The sequence below is a fragment of the Carya illinoinensis genome, chromosome 7, assembly GCF_018687715.1.
Source record: "Carya illinoinensis cultivar Pawnee chromosome 7, C.illinoinensisPawnee_v1, whole genome shotgun sequence".
Classification (NCBI taxonomy): domain Eukaryota; kingdom Viridiplantae; phylum Streptophyta; class Magnoliopsida; order Fagales; family Juglandaceae; genus Carya; species Carya illinoinensis.
Window position 1 is genome coordinate 24118771 of NC_056758.1, and position 3657 is coordinate 24122427.

Consider the following 3657-nt stretch of genomic DNA (forward strand, 5'->3'; position numbering starts at 1 on the left):
TTCCCCCGCTTTGGTCAACACAAATATATCTAACTCAAAGACGAACTTAAACCCATACATATTTAGAAGACTACCAAATACAAGATTCTTCCTAACTTAACTTCTGGTATATGATACAAATCTTTAAGAGTAAGCACTTTTCTAGAGGTGAACTCCAAATATATTATGCCTTTGCCTTTAAATGTAGTAGTGGATGAATTTCCCGTGGAGATAACACGTCCATCTTCCGCTAACTCTTACTTTTTGAACAAACTCTTGTGTTTGTACCTTATGGCTCCTGAGTCAATCCACCAAGAGTTGTCTCCTTAAAGAATATTGGCCTCAGAAATCATGGCCAAAAAATTCTTTTTGGAGTCAGAGTTTTGTTGTTTCTTTGTAAGAAAATGGCAATCTTTTTTGTAATGGCCCAGTTTGCCACAATGGAAGCAACTTACTCTCAATTTCTTCAGATTCTTGCCTTGGAAGTGGCTTCATTTTCTTCCAAAGTTATTATTTCCCTTTCAATTTTTATATCTGGGTTGATTGGATTGTTCGAGTTTGTGGGTCTTACCTTCCTCTACCATGTGGATATTGGATGTCTAAGAGTCATGCTCTTCCTTGCTGTCTTAGTCATGCTCTTCCTTGCTATCTTTAAGCTTGATTTCTTCTTCTATACGAAGATGTTGGCCTAGATCTTTTGGAGACAGTTCATTCTTTCTATTTTCAAACTTCTTTTGTAGTCTTTCCATAATGGAGGAAGTTTACCAATAATGGATGAAACCGATATAGAATCATCCATTCTCATATTGTGTTGAGTAAATTGATCAAGAATATGCATAATTTCATTGAATTTTTCAACAATAGGACTAGAGTCTATCATTTTATAACTGAAAAATTTGGTAGTTAGAATTTTCTTACTTGTAGCATCTTCTAAAAGACACTTAGCAATTTTCTTACTTGTAGCATCTTCTAAAAGATATTTAGCCTCAAGTGCATCCTTCAAATCCATGGTGGTTGCTTTGTTCTAGTAAGCATCAAACAATGTGTCAGACATTACATTGCAAATATGTCCCTTAGAGATGTAGTTGTCTTGTTCCCATTTGATCATTCCCCAACTTTGAGCAATTGTCTCTTCCTCATTTGCAGAATGCATAACAGTGGTTAGAACATACCCCAATTTGAGACTAGCTAAGAGAAAGTGCATGTTCTTTTGCTAGTGTAAAAAATTAGCTCTATCAAAGTGTTCAAGTTTTGTACAAACAAAATTAGACTTGAATACTCTCAAATTTTCCTATTCGACTACAAGATTAAGTTGTTTGTGCAATTACACAAACTAGAATAACAAGTTTTGAATAAATAAAGAACTTTTGGGAGAAATAATTTTGAGATTGGCTTATGAGATTATAAATTTGTAACCCAATAGGTCTATTTATAAATTATCAAAGGATGCCAATGAAAAGTTATAACTTTTCATGTTTATAAAATTGAACCTGTATAGGTATATATATTGCACTTGTTGCCAAATGACAACTATTGGACTTGGTCCAGCGGTCACTAGCACCTCTACCAAAAGGCCGGTTGGCAATGGCTTGAACCCCACTAGCGCACCCTTTGTTATTTACTCTTAAAATAACTTTCTGTGCACCCTATAGCTTGCTGAGCCACATGCCCAAGTCCGTGTGGAGGACCATTCTCTCGATAAATCATTAACACCCCTTCTTGGCATAAGAGTGGTTCAGACCATCGTTGTTAGGGTTAGTAGTGGTGCTTAATACCAATAAGCCATTCAACAACTATATCTCATAAAGTCAGACCCAAATTATTATAACTAGGAAACTATAAGCTAAACTAGGATGCCGCCATTACAATTGAGGGACAACTGGGAATTGGGGCCATTTTGAGAGATGGTGCAGGGAGGAACATTGGTACTTTCCAAGCCAAGAGAAGCATGCTACTAGATGCTTTTAGTGGGGAGACTTATGCTATGATGATGGAGTGTTGTCTTCTGCAAGGAGATAGGCATTTCTAATTTTATACTAGAGGGAGATGCTCTATAGGTTATCAGGCTTCTAAATGGTAACTCAATCGACTGGAGCTGTGGTAGATTATTAGTTAAGGATGCCAAAAGCATACTGAATCAATTTGCTACTTGGTCAGCAGTTCATACTAAAAGAGAAGGCAACAAAGCAGCACATGTACTTGCAAAGAATGCCCTTACCCTTTCTGAAGATTTGTTAGAACTTGAAGAAACTCCAAATCGTGTTCTACATATTGTAAGAAATGAGATGTTTGTAATCACTTGTTAGATAAATGAAATGAAATGTTTTTCTTCCAAAAAAAAAAATTATAAACTATCCATAATTTCTCTCTTTCCAAAATAATTCATAACTTCCAAAATAAATCCCAAAATATTATTAAATATAATATATAATAATTTTGAAAATATTTCCAAGAATATGAATACAATTTTTTATCATTTTTATTCCTAAAGTAAGTCCATATTTTGATATTCGCAACTTTATTTCAAGAAAATATCACTATGAAAATTGAGTTAAAGTGACCTTAAGGAGTTGGATGCATGATAACATCATGTTCTTAACGAGATACTACCCCTTAACTAATTGCCCAAGGATGATATATATAGCAAATCCATTGGTCAATTGGGGAAAATGTGCTTAATGATCAAAACCTATAAGTTGCTAAGTACAAGACTTACATTTAATTAGCAAAATCAACTGCCAAGTTGAAGAAGAAATTAATATCCTTGGCAAAAACTCAGCAACTAAGAGGGGGGAATATGCCTGAGGCAATCATATAGCCTTGAGCATAAAATTAGCTATTGTATTTTTTGCAAACTATGTGGGTGGAAAATATTGCAATAATTGTGGTCAATGCTAAATCTCACTGGAAGTTTGATGTTGAGATGAGTTATTTTCGACCACTTAGTGGTGAATGAAATTGGAAAAAATTAGTTATTTGCGGTGAGGCAACCTATTAATTGAGAATATCTTGTTTGGAGGGCCGAATGGTCCCTCATAAATAGTAGGCCGAACCCACAACCAAGAAAGGCCTATGGAGTAAAGAGCCCAAGGCTTGAGACCCAAGAGGATGGGGCCTCTTGCCATAATGCACCAATACGTAATTCAATTCTGCCCGTCATTAATGACGAAATGGGCAATGACGGGCAGGATTATGATTGGCGTGATAGCGCCCACGATACTTGCTTGGGGTATTACTTCCCTCAGTGTAATGACTAAATTGGAGCTTCCCAACAAAAGACAAAGAAGATCAAGCCACGAGCAAGTCCTCTCACAACAAACCCATTCATATAAATTGAGGTCAACAGCCCTGCCTGAGGTAACTTCTAAACTCCATATATTTAAAATACTTTTCAAAATACATACTACCTTAGGCATCAAAGGTGACCCTAGACACACCCAACCCCATCTACTCTTTTATTGCTAGTTGCTGGCGAAAAGGTGCAGGAGAAGGCCAGTATGATAGGAGACGAGACAAGGGTTCATCTTCTCAAAACCCCATCTACTCTTGAACGTGCTGTCTAGAAGAGAGGAATGCACATGGGAGGATGGCAATAGAAATTGGAGAAATTTCCATTTTTGCACCTACCACCAAGTAGAAGGGCACAGAATGAATGATTGCTACACCCTAAAAAAGAAG